Genomic DNA, 15,034 nt, shown 5'->3' with positions numbered 1-15,034 from the left:
TGTTTTTCAGCTATTGAAAACAGGAATTGACCAGAGGCCCACTTTCTATTTTGAAAGAAAGGGCTGTGCTGGCCTAAAAAGAAGGGAATGGGATGCTGAAAACACCCCCATTGCAGTGTTGGGCCAGTGGCACTTGCCCAGAAAATTTTGAAGGATTAATTGTTTTTTGAGTGAAAAGCATCACCCTTTGGGGGGGGGGGGCTACAAGGAACAAAAATGAGGGTGCAGCTCTCAGGTCTCTCTAACCATGAGTACTGTCCATCCTTGGCATAAATTAACAAAGAAAACTGCTTTGGAGTTAAGGAGAAATAGAGTTGACTGAGAAATATGCCGAAAGTACTTGACAGCATGATCCTAGGTATCCCATTGTGGAAGAAAGGCAGCATATAAATCCTTGAAATAAAAAATATATTAAAAATAGGTTTAATTGAATGGGATTTATCCCTAAGTACCGCATATACCCGTCTATAAGTAAAAAAAAATTATGACAAAAAAATTGACCCCAAAATCCCAAGTCGACTTATTTAGAGGTCAGTATGGTAATATGATAGCAGCTCTTTCAGATTTCCCCATGGAGTCAAGAGAGCAGTTTCTATCTCTCTTGAGCCAAGCAGAAAGAGTTCTGGGTGATTGACTGATATTGCTCTTTGTTTAAGAGTCCCTCTCCTGCCTCGCTGTTTGAGGAGTGAAGGTTGAAAGGAAGGCTGAAATGCTGAAGCAAAAAGCCTCAATTAGAGTTCCTCTTGCCATACACACGCTGGAGGACCCTCCATGTTTTACCTTCAGCCTAGCCAAATGCCATGGCAAAATCCATAATTTTGCCCCTAAAATTTGGCCTTGACTTATACACGTGGCTGGCTTATAGTCGAGTATATACAGGAAGTCTGTATAGTGGTTTGAGTGTTGGACTGTGACTCTGGACACCAGGATTTGAATCTTAGCTCAGCCATGAAAACCTTCTGGGCAAGCCATATTCTCTCAGCCTCTCTCATGGCACCCCCCCCCCCCCTTCTGAAGAAACATTCCAAGAAAACCCTACAATAGGTTCTCCTTAGGGTTGCCAAAAGTCGGAAACAACTTGAAGGCACACAACAACAAATACAATAAAATCAGTACAGGACTGCATGGTGGTATCTCTCTTGTGCATCTGGTGTGGCACAGTGGATTTCCTTTGGTGTGAGAGTACTGTGCTGCGTATTGCTACCATTGCTGCTTGTATGCATTAACAAATAAAGCCAGTTATATAAATGTAAGATTTCAGTATTTTGGGAAGAGCTTTCCAGAAGATTCTTGCTGTTTGGAGGAAGGAATGTAGGGCAAGCTAAACAGAAGTGAAAAATGTTACAAGGTGCTGTTTTCAACTGTGCTGTAGCAAAATACTTTAATTTTGTAATTACAGTGTCTGAAGTCTGGTGTCCTAGTGATAAATAACCCATTAGGAAGCTGACAGCTGCATTATAGTACTAGGAAGGTTAGATGAAGATGTTTATGAACCAAGAGTCTAAGTTCATACCAGTCATGCCAAGTTTAATATCCTTTTCTAGGCAAGGTGATATTTATTACCATGCTAATCTTTCATTGGCTACTTCAAGTGTTCTGTGAACTTGGAACTAAATTCCTTTGGTAATATTGTTTATAACTATCATATGTTATAATTTTAAAAGCCCAACATTGTCACTGGTGTGCTTCTTCCCTCCAAGAATAATCTTAAGTACATTATAAATACAGATGTCTGTTTTGCTTCATAGTTGATAAAATTTTTTTTTTAGGGTTTTAAAAAAATGATTCACACCCAAAGAGGGATTACATTTTGCTGGATGTCTGTTTAAGTATAACATATGAGACAATGTCCTTTAATGCTGCAAAATAAAAAGCTTCATTACTGGGCAAATAAAGATACCATTTTAATCCATTTATTTAGTCTCTTGTGTTTAATCTCACAAGAGAAATCAATAAACTGAATTTATTTGCAAAATTCAGTTTTCAATGCATTGTATTTTAGACAAACCAGATTATACTAAATAAGGCCACATAGATTTCTTGGCTCAGTGAAGAAACTCTGTAACATGTCATAGTACCATGTTCCTCTGCACCTTTAAAGGAAGTGTCTTCCATAATAATTGTGAGAAATCCAAAGGAAGAAGAGACAACAAGGTCATTATTTCTAAAATTGTTACTTCTTGCTGCATCTGCTCTTATTTCTGTCATAATCCTCTTCTTACCTTCACAGTGGGGTGGTCTGATATATGTGCAAAACCTACAGGTGGGATTTACAACCAGCCACTGCAAACTTCTATTCTGACAACTGCCACCAAGTAGTATTGCCTCTTTCAAGTCCTTTTCTCATGACTAACCTTGAGTCTAAAGATGGATTCAGCTGCATGCTAGCTGTGGACTAGGACAGTGTAAGCATTTCATTTCCTTTTTTATAAGCATTTACTCAGATTTACAAATTTCTAAAAATTCAGTAGATTTGGAATTTGAAATTTAAATCATCGTAATGGAGGAGAGTGAAACAAGCAGATCTGCTATGGAGTCAACTCCATGTTGGGTGTTTCAATGCAGTTGCATTCAGTACATGATTCCCATTATGTGTGTCCCTTTCCAAGTTGTGAAGTTGTCTTGCTGTGATCCATTTGGGTCCTCTTTGCAGATATTACTACCAGATATTATTACCACCATAGTACCAGCAGCAGCTGAATTAGTAATGTTTGTATCAGTCCAAACATGCTTTAGGTTGCATGACATATGAGAGTTTATACCACCTCCCTGTCATGCTTAACCAGCATGATGAATGGAGTAAAATAAGGGAAGAAGAAAATGGACTTGCAGAATTGGAGGGCATAGGATGAGCAGACTTCTTTAAGGTCAGTTTGGAAATTCACTAGTAGCAGTTAATGACCTTCATTTAGAGAACATTGAGCTTCATTTAGAGAACCCATAGTTTGGATTTTCTAATTTGGCTCGTAATGTTGACTGTGCGTGTATTGCATCATATCTTTCTTAGAATTAGATCTGAAAAAGCCCTAATCCCAATATAGTTACTTTTTAGTTTCTAAAAAATAAAATAAAAATCTGAAGTCATTGCAGTTAAAGTGGTATAAAGTGCTATAACTGTGTAGTTTGGATTCAGACTCTAATAATTATAGTTATACTGCAAAAGGAGTAATACCCCATAATACACTGGAATTCTCATTGGGATAAGAAAATAACCCAGAATAAGTAACTCGGCACAATTTGTTTTATCTGCCTGGATGACAATTAATTGAAATTGTAAAGTAACAGTTCATTATTCATTATTGGCCAAAGACATTATCTACAATTTATTCATAGCCAGTTCCTTCCAGTCTCTAGAAGCATTCTTTGTATATAATCTATTCCAGTATTACAACCCATCACAAGGGAGCTATATACACTTTTTCTTCCTGTGGACTTGACACCATGTTTCTTTTGTGTGTCAATACAGCATCCAATGATGTGCTGGGAAAAGAGTGGTGTGTCCTGGGGTATTAGTGTACACCATTTTGAAATGCCATTTGGAAACATGTTTGTGTCATTAAACCAAAGCCTCTTTGCTGTTGTTGTTTTTTTTACTGAAGTTACAGTACATAAAAGCAGATTTCAGTAATAGCTAGAAATGATTGCTCCGGCAGAATAATCAGGGCTTTGTTTCAAAAAAAGAAGAGGGGACAAATTATGTTCAGGGATCATGGGAAATATCTTCGTATCTCCATGCTGACATAACAAAAGGTAGGGTATTTCCTACGTCTGGCTGCTGGCATGACGACACTGTGAAACAGTAAGGATATTACCCTGTTAGCCCTTGCAATAGAGACATTTTCCATGAAGTGAAGCTTGAAGGCAGAGGCTTTTCATTCTAGATACTGTAAGCTCCTTTAATTCACTCTCCCACTCAGTGCAGTATTGAAATCTTAGAGTTCTATTAAGCTTCTCTTGGGGCTCCAGAGAGGATACATTTCTCCACAGTGAGCTGCCTAAGCAGCTTATCAGGCTGTGCCTTAGTCTATCCATGTCATTTTTGATGATATTTCTATTTACTTTTGTGTGCAGATGAATGAATTTAAACCCTCCCCTGTGTTCTTGTAAGAATGTTCTTTTCAGCTCTTTACTCCTAAAAAAATTGGTTTTTAACTTTTGCTCTTCCAAGATGTAATCCGTCTTGGCATGCTTACTTTGGAATTGATGGGGCTTCTTCCCAAGTAGATCTGGTCAGGATGACACTTTACAGGTATTTGAGATTTATCCTCTGGGAGATAGATGATAAAGTTTCTGAAGCAGGAATGGAGAACATCTTCCCTTTCACGTGTTGTTAGACTGTGCTTCTCATCTCAAACCATAGATGTGACTGTTAGAATTAATGAGAGTTGTACAACTCCAGTAACTTTCAGATGGTCGCAAAGTCCTCAACCTTGGTTTGGAATATACATTTTGGTCTACAATCTTAAATGCAATTTCTGTTTGAATTATATGTGATGCACTTCTTAGTAAACTGCTAAAAGACTGCATTGTAAGGCCAATGTGGCCCTTATTGCTTGAAAAAAGAAGTCTTATGTTAATAGGAACTAAGGAGTGTGCTTCCTGTCTTTGGATTCAATTCCACAGTCATGAAACCCACTGGGTGACCTTGGGCAAGTCATATGCTCTCAGCCTCAGGAAAAGGTAGTAGCAAACCTCTTCTGAACAAATAAAATGCCATGCAGATTTTTGAACTGGTGCAGAAAAAGGATGAAGAAAATTGATACAAATGAGAAAGTGGCGAGAAACCAAAACAGACAGATTCTTCCATTACAGAGTGTAGACTCTTAACTGGAAAGGGCACTATGTAAACTGGCCAGTGGAACAGAGTAATAAAAGTTATGATTTTCTAACCTCAATACACATGTTTCCAACAAGTTGATTTCTAGTGATTTCCTGTTTTTATACCCCGGGACTCAAACATTTGTCCCACTTCCTCCTTTTCATCAGACATTGTTAGAATGGTATTCATAGTCTCCTCCTGGGGAAAGGAGCATGTGAAAAAATACAGGAACAAAACACTATTATCTCCTCCAAAGAAAGGTAATTTGCTCTCTGTTAAATAATACTGCAAACCATCTGGTGTGCATGTTTCTTTTAATTATTCTGCTCTAATTTAGGAATATAAATGATCACAATTTTTTATCCTGTCATGTACAAAGCACCAGTATTTAAAGGAAAGAAAATATGCACATCTCTTAAACTTTCTAATTTGATAGCTGAAAACTAACTTCTAGTTGCTAAAAGAAACTTCCTATGTCAGTGATGACAAACCTTTAGAGACTGAGTGCCCAAATTACAACCCAAAACCCACTTATTTATCGCAAAGTGCCACGTCCCTCTGGCTTTCTAGTGACAAACTCTAGTGAACTCTGTGTTGGGACGATGGTGCGTGTGCCCACAGAGAGGGCTGTGAGTGCCACCTCCTGCATGCGTGCCAAAGGTTCGCCTCCACTGTCCTATGTATTTGAAATAGTCAAAAAGTTCCCATACCTTGTATCAAATACTGATCAGAATGGAGACTCCAGCCAAGATATCAAAACAATACTAGGATTGGGAAGGGCTGCTATGAAAGAGCTGGACAAGATCATAAAGTGTAAAGTCATAACTCTGAACACTAAAGTGAGGATCCTCCAAACAACTGTTTTGCCCATCATCATGCATAGATGTGAGAGCTGGACAGTGAAGAAGACCAACAGGAAGAAAATTGACTCATTTGAGATGTAGTGCTGGTGAGAAATACTGGTGTTTATCAAACGGGACAGGAGGCTCTCAATTTTGAAAGAGAAGATAGCGAGGTCAATTTGAAAATTCATGCAATTACGTGATTCCTTATCACACCTTAAATTTGCTGCAATGGCCTCCCTGAAGGTGACCCAGATTCTGTGCAAAGTAAGCCATCACATCGATGGGTTCTTAATTGCGAATTGGCAACCTTGTGGATGCTCAGTGAGACTCCAGATGACTGGAGCATAGCATATTTAGGCAAGTGAGAGAGAATAACCAAGGAACCCCACAATTTACAAAAGAGATTGGAGGGGTGGGTGGGAAGAATGGTCGAAAGAACATGCTCTATTCACGTTAAAGCGAGCATATATTCACTCTTGTCATGTTAAAACGTGAATATAATGGTTATCCAATAGCTCCCGGTCCATGCCTCTTAATTAGCAGGCAGCAGCCCCCTCTCAGCAATGTTGAAAGACAAGCGGAAGCAAAATTGAAGCGGAGTTGCAGCATGGCTTCATGGGAACCCCCCTTCTGGATTGGGGGGGGACCAGGACCAAAGGAGACATGTACATCACACCAAACAACAGCACATTGAGTGCGAAATTGCCTAGGAACAGGGTTGTGACTTCGCTAGTTCACCAAATTTACTTAAGTGTGGATTGATGCATGATTGCGTTTGGAGTGTGTTTGGACTGCCAGCGATCACATGTGGTAACCTTTCGCACAGTAACGTGAATACACATGATTCCATTCAGGATGACACTGGATTATACTTCCAATTTCAGCCATGTGATATTGTCCACTGACAATGCTATGGATGGCCAAGAGAGCAAACAAATGGGGTCTGGAAGGGATCAAGACAGAACTCCCTCTGGAAGCAAAGGTGTCTAAGGGCCAAAACACCAGCCTGATAAAGCTGGCTTGTAGCTGGCTTGGGGGCATGGCGTTTAAACACAACACACCTCTGAGTCACCCGTAAGCCGCACCAGCAGTTACACTCCAGCCAGCTTCCAGGTGACACGGGGGCATGGCATTTAGATGCACTCACTCTGGAGCTGGCAAAAAGCCAATTCCAACAGCAAAGGGGCGGCCTTTTCCCACCCAAATAGAAGAGGATTTTTTCCACTCCTATTTGGGGTGGAAGCTGGGTGGATTGGGGCCCCGGCATATGGTTGCCACGGCCCCCACCCAGCTTTCTCCATGACAGCATCAAGCCACTCCTTTAGGGCTGTCTGTTTTGGCCCTTAATTAAGGCTGTCATACTTTGGCCACATCATGAGGAAAAATGAATCATTAGAAAAGATAGGGATGCTAGGAAAGGTGGAAGGCAGTCGAAAGAGAGGAAGACCACATGCCAGATGGATAGACTCAATCAGGGAGGACGTTGAGCTGGGCCTGCAGGGCCTGAGCACAGAGGCTGAGAAAAAGGGGGGATTGGAGAGGTCTCATTCACAGGGTCACTATGAGTCAAAGTCAAGGGCAGTTAACAACAACAAATGCATTCTTTAAACACACACAGCACTACTTAGAAATAATATAACAAATAAAGTATTTCATTTCCCCCCTGAAAAACTAAACAAACTTTTAATATTGTATTGAGAACTGGGTATGGAATTAAACGTCTTGCCCCTGTAACATAAAATAATTTATTAGAACTTTGAAAGACATTCTCATTACTGTTAGGTTTAACATACTTTTCAAAAGCAGTACAGCCGGCCCTCCACTTTCACGGGGGTCCCTGTGAAAGTGGAAAAGCTGCAAATAGGAATAATAATAATAGGAATATGCATGCACACCTCTTCCTCCCCCCCTCCCCCCCATGCTATAGGTGGCTGAAGCAAGCTGACTAAAGCACAGGAGAACACTGGAGGGGCATGCATACTCCTTTCCTGGCTGCTCCCTCCCTCCTGGGATTTTTTCCCCTGTGGGGAAAAGCCCAGGAGGGAGGAGGATGGGTGCGCACACATGGGGACAAACTCACAAATAATCAAAGCAATGAGTGTCAAAGCCGCAAAAGTTGAGCGCCAACTGTAAATTATTCTGAAGTATTATTTTAGCCATTAGTACACCAACAGTGTGTACCAGTGAGCATGGCATTGTGGTTTAAGTGTTGGACTATGACTCTGGAGACCAGGGTTCAACTCCCCCCTTAGCCATGGAAACCCACAAGGTGGCCTTGGGCAAGTCACACAGTCTCAGCTCCAGAAAACCCCATGATAGGTTCCCCTTAGAGTTGTGGTAAGTTGGAAATTACTTAAAGACACAACAGCAACAGCAACAAACAACAGACACAGAACTATATATTTAAGAAATCAACAACAATCTGCATATAGTTCAAGTTGTTTTAAAGATGTTTTTAGTGAAGACTGTGGATCACATTCTTAGTTTTGCCCAAACAAATATACCTTTATTGGGCCAACCAAAATGCAAGTGCATGCTGGCACCTACCCTTTTGACCATGTGTTCACTGTCCATTTGCAATTCAAAAAAGATATTTCTGTGGAATCCAGTATTTAAAATTTAAAATTTCCTTGACTTTGAAAATCTACCAGTGACCACATGGCCAAAGGGGGAGATGCCAGCCTGCAGATAGCCTTCCCTACCATCTGAAGTAAGACCAGAAACAGAAAATGCAGGCCTATGACTAACATCTTCACTTTCTTTCTCCTGTTTGCCTGATAAAGAAGCCAGTGTGACTTTGAAAGTTTGCAGCATGTAATTATGCATTTTGGTTGTCCAATAAAGTTTGGATGTTATTGGATTTGCTATACGGCCAACATGGCCACCCCTAAAGATTCTCAGTTTTGATTTGATTGCCAACAAAATCATTTCACTTTTTTTTGTCCTTCTGCTGAGTTAAGTGTAAACTCCTTTTGTGCATTAAATCAGTTTATAGCAAAGTAACATGAGGACAAAGGGGGAAAGGGAAGAATGGAGAGAAATTGGAATATTTTAAAAGCAGCTGAAAAAGTGGGATGACAGAGGATTAATCTGGACTGTCCCAACTAAATAAAGACAATTGGAAAGTATACATAATAGAGTTGTTGTTGTGTGCCTTCAAATAGTTTCTGACATATGGAGACCTAAGGGTTTTCTTGGCAATGAGTATATCTCCCAATATATGCATCGTTGCCTACTGTATCCATTTTTATCACTTTCACTTAACATTATATCTTTTGTATCCTGTATTCACTAATATCCATATTTTCTGCATTTCTTTTTTTATTTGCATGGTAAAATTTGGGAAAGTACAAATTCCAAATGATGCCCTGAACTTCAGTTCATGTATTGATCAAGCAAGTGGCAATTAGATATGATTGTATTAAGATGCAAACTGAACCAGTTTTCCCTCCATCCCCAGTTCACATGTGTGATAATCCTCCTGCTCCATAGACATGGTTAGAAATCCTTCCTCCTTACTCCAAACCAGGGGTAGGCAACCTTTTTGAGCCGGGGGCCGGGTTGCTGTCCCTCAGACAACTGGGGGGCCGAAGTCCAAAAATAAATAATTAAATAATTATTTTAAAAAATTAAATAAATAAATAAACCGGGACAAATGTAGGACAAAATTTTCATATGGTGGACACTTTTTTTAAAAAGTGGAGGACACGTGAAAAAATTTGCTGATTTTTTTAAAAAAAATGTTAATATAAATGCATGTTTCTGAGGCTTCTATAGACAATTGCTCCCCCAAAGGCCCCGGCGGCAATCGGCGGCAGGACTGGGCTGGGGCCAGTCCCAAGGCCTCGCCGGGCTGCATCCGGCCTGCGGGCCGCAGGTTGCCTACCCCTGCTCCAAACCAACCACTTTCATTTAGTGATTACTGTGCTGCAAGAGCATGAGAAGACAAGATGAACTACATATAGATCATACCCATGCAGTAAGTGTGTAATGCTTAAAGCAGCCCTTGTGATGCTTATACCATACATTGTGTACATGTGGATTTCCCACTTATTTCTGAGGCTCTTGATCCTCCAAATGCATGGATCTGTGTTGCACATGGAAGACCCAGAATTGGTTGGTGTGTGTGTGTGTGTGTGTGTGGTGCCAGTAATGGGAGAAATCCACATTTCTCTCCCCATGTCCTATACTGGGATCTGGCCTCCTTTCTTCCCATAGTATTCTAAGGGATCAGCAAAATGTGTCCCTTCACCTGTTGTTGGACTGCAACTCTCATCATCCCTAGCTAATAGAGCCCATGTTGTGGAATGCTGGGGTTTGCAGTCTGGAGGAGTACACTTTGCTGACCTCTTAGAATGCCCTTAGTTTTTAAATTGATTTTGGAGCCTTCTATTTTTTACAGGTTTCTTACAATCAGAAACAAATAACGACTTGCACTTCAATTCTATACATGTATCTTAGAAGCAGATATTACACATTGTAGGACTCTCATGTTAGTGTGTACAGGACCCTGTGTGTACAGTGTTAATGGATTACTTTGGTTTCAACAAACCACTTGACTGATAGGAAACTGGTGTGCTGTTCTGACCCTTCTTATATTCTGTTACAGAATGGAATGGCATCATTTTTTGACAAAAGATCCTGAACAGATGTTGTCATTTTCCAGGAACCAGAAGAGAAAGCAGATGCTGCCACCTAATGGATAATGGAAGACATTTCTCCTTTGTACTGTACCTTGGATGAGTTTTTGGAAAAAAAACCCTGAAAATCACTGTAGCTGTTCCTGCTTTGAAGTGAGGATAAAACTGCCAGGATCAAAGACTTGTCATTTTATCATGTTCACTGTGAATGACCAGCTGTGAACTGGACTCAATAGTACTGACCATACACAGATGTCTTTCTTTGACAATTTTAATTTAACCAGGATTCTGGGCAAAATGGAGTTTTTATAGGAAGAAATTTGGCTTATTTGTTAAGTTCTTATTTACATTTTGTACTGCTGGTATGAGATTTTGGGGGCATATACATATTCATTTATATATTTATTTGATTAGTATCCTGCCTTTCTCCCAAACGGGACTAAAAGTAGCTTACATAAGCTACTTATATTGAAACAAAACAGTTAAAACAGTATGCAGTACAAAAATTAAAAAAGTCATGAAGCCATTGATGCAATTAAAATACTACTTTTACAACATCAACTTAAAACACAATTTACATACATGCATTACTTTATTGAAGTCAACAGATCATTACAACAGTGTGTTAAATACATTTTAAAACAGCACGCTAGGACATTAACATTAAAAATATAAATACCGTTGAAACAAATTGGTAGTTATAAAAATATAATATACCAAATATGGTCTAAGGATATTCCAGTTTGAAACAGCCAGATTTAAAAATGTAGGTACTTGCTGAGTGAGTGCTTTTTCAGAGCTATGGAGCAGTGCTCAGAGAAATGTTGCAAGCTGGGATAGAGTAGCTCTTATCTGTTTCCTTGATAAAAAAATGCAGTAAAAGCTGTCACTGATAGAGAAGGCTAAATGTCTCACAAAGCTACAATTCCCAGAATTCCATATCATTGAACCATGGCAGTGGTGTCAAACTGCATTATTTTTGCAGTGAGGATGCAGCCCTAGTCTTACTACTCAAGAGGAAGCAATCACATTTGTAAGATGCTCCTGGCTAATACACACACACGCACACAAAACTCTAAAGTGGTGAGTGGAATAACCTAGTAAAACCTGATTGATGTAACATAGCGGTTATGATCCAATAGGTTATTCCACTCACAGAACCATTTCCATTAGTGCAACCAGAAAGGAGGCATTGGATCTTCTTCCTTTTCTGACACCCATCTCTACTCACAAAACCCCAAGAATTGCAGGGAAAGGAAAGGAAAAATGGACATCTAGTTACTGCTTCACATCACAGTGTTGAACATAGGCTTGTTATGGGCTACGACCAAACTAAATACATTTATTGCTTCATGTTTGAACATGTGGACCTGATTTATTTTTTTAAAAACCACTACGAACAATAGTGCTGGTCTTCCCTGCTCTAGCTCTTACTATTGATGCAATATGATGTTGCGTGCTGGTGAAAAGAAAGGCATAGAATTAATCCATTTCCAGGGCTTTGGAATCTTCAGCTACATGAACCAGCTATGTATATCTAGTTACTTTTTTGAATAATGTGAGTGTAATGAAGTCACATTATCATCATCTTAATGATGATGATGATGATGATGATTTATATCTTACCTTTTCTCCAATAATAGGATCCCAGGTAGCTTACAGTGTATTAAAAACTATACAAAAATGTAAGAAACCCAAAAAACCAAACAATTTGTAAAGTTAAAACCATTAAAATCCATTAAGAGACTATATATACACCAACTTAACAGCATAGCACTCCATTAAAAGCCTGTGACGTTCAATTTATAAAAGCCTTCTGTAATAAGTATCTTTCTTTGCTGATGGAAGGAGATTAAAGAAAGCACCATCCTAACCTCCCTAGTGTCAGAAGTTGCGCATGCACCTTGCCTGCCATAAAAGGTTGAGGAGTTGGTGTGATGGGTTATACAGTTGAAAAAGCTATTGCTGAGATGTGGTGATCTCAGACACAGGTATTGAGATAATACCAGAAGGGAGTCATGCATGAATCAGGTCTGTCCAAGATCATTTCTGGGAAAGATTCCATTTGTAACGACAAATAGCAAAAGACTCATGATATGCATGCTTGCCATGCACTTACGAAAGGGCTGGTTTGGGAACGAGAGGGACAAATGTGTTTATCACTCATAACGAATGAGAATGAAGTCCTCCATGAATTTGAAACTGGGTACAGTTTAATTAGGCAATGTTAATGGTGGTTATTCAGTTCTGACAATGAATGTCTCTGGACTGGTTCTCTAGTTATGTAATAAATTACTGAGTTTTCAAGCCTGGATGTTTGAACTTGGTATCCTGACAGAAGAGAGAGAATTCTAAAGCCACCTGGAAGGTCTTCTTCCTTGTTTTCACCAAATGAGGCTTAGAAGGTGGTGGAACAGAGAGAAAATCCTCTCCTGAAGATCTCAGAGCTCAAATAGGCTCATATAGGGAGATACAGTCCTTGAAATAACCTAGACTCAAGCCATACAGATTTCTCCCTCACCCTCAGAATGGTTACAGAAAGTAATGGAGAAAGTAATGTAACAAGTTACTTATTCTCCTTACTGTAATGAGTAATGTCAATTGAATACTTTTTAAATACATGGTTATGAGTAATGAATAACTTTTAAAAAGTAACTTTCCAGGCTCTGCCCATTTGTAGCTATGATTACATAGTGATAGAACCACGATCATCAATGGTTTAAAGGCTTACTATCTACTAATACTAGTGCAGACATTGTAGTGAACTACACTGTATTAGAGATGTCTAGTAGAATATTCCAAATACCTTGCCAAACCACAACTTCCAGGATTCAATAGGATTCAGCCATGATAGTTTAAAATGGTAGATACACAAAATCCTGTGAATCCATTGTATTTTCAGCAGACATGTCTAATATGGCACATAGAGCTATTTAATTGTTTATAACAATATTTACTCCTTTAAAAATGAGGAATATTTATTCTGGACCAAAGATCAAGAAAGTAGATTGCATGTTTCTTTCTGGGAAATACATTTAAGAAGGCAATCCAGTTCTATATACCACAGGAAGTGAATTAGAAACAAAGAAACCTTAGAACAGATTCAGTTTTTTTGGGAACCGGACATAGCATATCTTGTTATCTTCATGAAGCAAGTTAAAATCAAGGAGCTCCATAGTTAACAGGCATCCACTCAATATTATACCTATGACAAGATACAGTGCACATGCGTCATGCTGAAAGCTACATGATGGAAGAGACCATGGTGTTTTCAGTGGGGCTTGAGAAAACATGGTACTTGTCTTATGTGGGGAGGGGGGGTCCAGAATGGATCCCTTGTGTAAGGAAAGGGCCCACTGTATATACATTATGGGGATTCCTGGTATTTTCTGTATTCTCCACTTGAAGTCTCTGTCTGTGGTAGCCACTTAGTAACATTTAAGCTGACTGATCATCTGTACCAAACAGTCATCTGGGTATGTTCTTTTATAGTGCATGGCAAGCATTCATATCATGGGTCTTTTGCTATTCTTGAAGCCACACAATACTTCTCAGTTTCAGCCATGACACAATAAGTAATGCAGGGAATACACTTGGCATGAAGGCATCCCATCACTGACAGCACCAAATCCAGTTTGGCTTTAATGGAAAAATTAATGAAGTTGGTATCAGCCAGGAAACAGTAAGGAGGCCCTAGTTGTGTGCTGGAAGAACAAATGGGAAGGATATTTAAGGACCTTCCTTCTTTTTCTCTTGGGTTTTGCTCAGTCTGCCTCTTTGTTTTGCTGGTCATGGAGGCTGAGCATGCATTTCATGGTAGCATATTTCCTTGTTTTCTTCTGCTTCCCCATGTTAGCAGTCCCTCCCATACACTCCCCCTCCCCTATACTCACTGTGTAGAGTCAACAAGTTGTATGAGATATACACTTATCCTAAATGTCATCCCCAAAAAGCATTTTGCTGAAATGTAATGTAGAGAAATGAATTCAAATGTTTCAAGGATGACAATATATACTGCCTGATTAAAAACATATAGGAAGAGAACAAAGAGGTGTATACAACTACCGTCAGACCTCCATATCCATGGAGTTTTGGTTCATAAATTCAAGCATCCATGGTTTAAAAATATTTAAAAATGTATAAATTCCAAAAAGCAAACCTTAATTTTGCCATTTTATGTAAGGAACATCATTTTATTTTGCCATTGTTTTTAATACGACTTGAGCATCTACAGATTTTGTTATTCACAGGGGGGCCTGGAGCCAAACCCCAGCAGATACCAAGGGCCCACTGTGCATGGTTTTCCCCAAACTGGCACCACAATTTGTTAGGACAGAACTCTTATCATCCCCAGCCTGTATGGCCTCACTGGTTGGAACTGATGGGACACATTTGGAGAGCAATAGATACAAAAGACTGGAATCAGGCACTGTTTCAATGATTCACTCTTTTGAACTCGTTTGACTCTTCAGTTTAAACTGGATTGACTTGGAAATGTGTGAACTGAATGCCCCCCAAAATGAAAGCAGACGGAGTAAAAATAAAACCAGGCTCAGCCTAGTTCCTGTTGCTATAGGTGAAGGGTTTGCTAGTTCTGAAATGGTTGCTCCCTATGGCATGGACAGATGGTGGTAAAAGTGCAGGCTCAGATAAAGAATAGTTGCAGTCCATTCTTCCTGCAGAAACTCAATGCATAGCCACCCTAAGGAGATATTCCAAAGGCTACATGG

General features: G+C 39.5%; 1 pseudogene; it reads right to left on the bottom strand.

The window, feature by feature from the left end:
* Window positions 1-13,466: 13,466 nt before the first annotated feature.
* Window positions 13,467-14,155, bottom strand: LOC121930455 (annotated as a pseudogene).
* Between the last annotated feature and the right edge of the window lie 879 nt (window positions 14,156-15,034).

The sequence above is a fragment of the Sceloporus undulatus genome, chromosome 5 (genome assembly GCF_019175285.1).
Source record: "Sceloporus undulatus isolate JIND9_A2432 ecotype Alabama chromosome 5, SceUnd_v1.1, whole genome shotgun sequence".
Classification (NCBI taxonomy): Eukaryota; Metazoa; Chordata; class Lepidosauria; order Squamata; family Phrynosomatidae; genus Sceloporus; species Sceloporus undulatus.
The sequence above is the reverse complement of the archived record's forward strand: the minus strand, read 5'-3'. Positions and strand labels throughout refer to the sequence as shown.